We start from the raw sequence: 200 nt of genomic DNA on the forward strand, positions 1-200 counted from the left end.
ATTTTTTGCTGCATCGATATTTGAAAGTATTATAGAATACACTTTTATACTATGTCAACATTATTTTCTTCCGCATGCAACATATATGAATGTATATAGCTATAAATCCACTCACTGGACATATATTATGGTTATCGATATGATAAAAAACATCTGTTTTAACAAGAAAAGCCAACAGTATTATCGCTGGCATAAATCAA

This window comes from Penaeus monodon, chromosome 29 (genome assembly GCF_015228065.2).
Source record: "Penaeus monodon isolate SGIC_2016 chromosome 29, NSTDA_Pmon_1, whole genome shotgun sequence".
NCBI classification, from domain to species: domain Eukaryota; kingdom Metazoa; phylum Arthropoda; class Malacostraca; order Decapoda; family Penaeidae; genus Penaeus; species Penaeus monodon.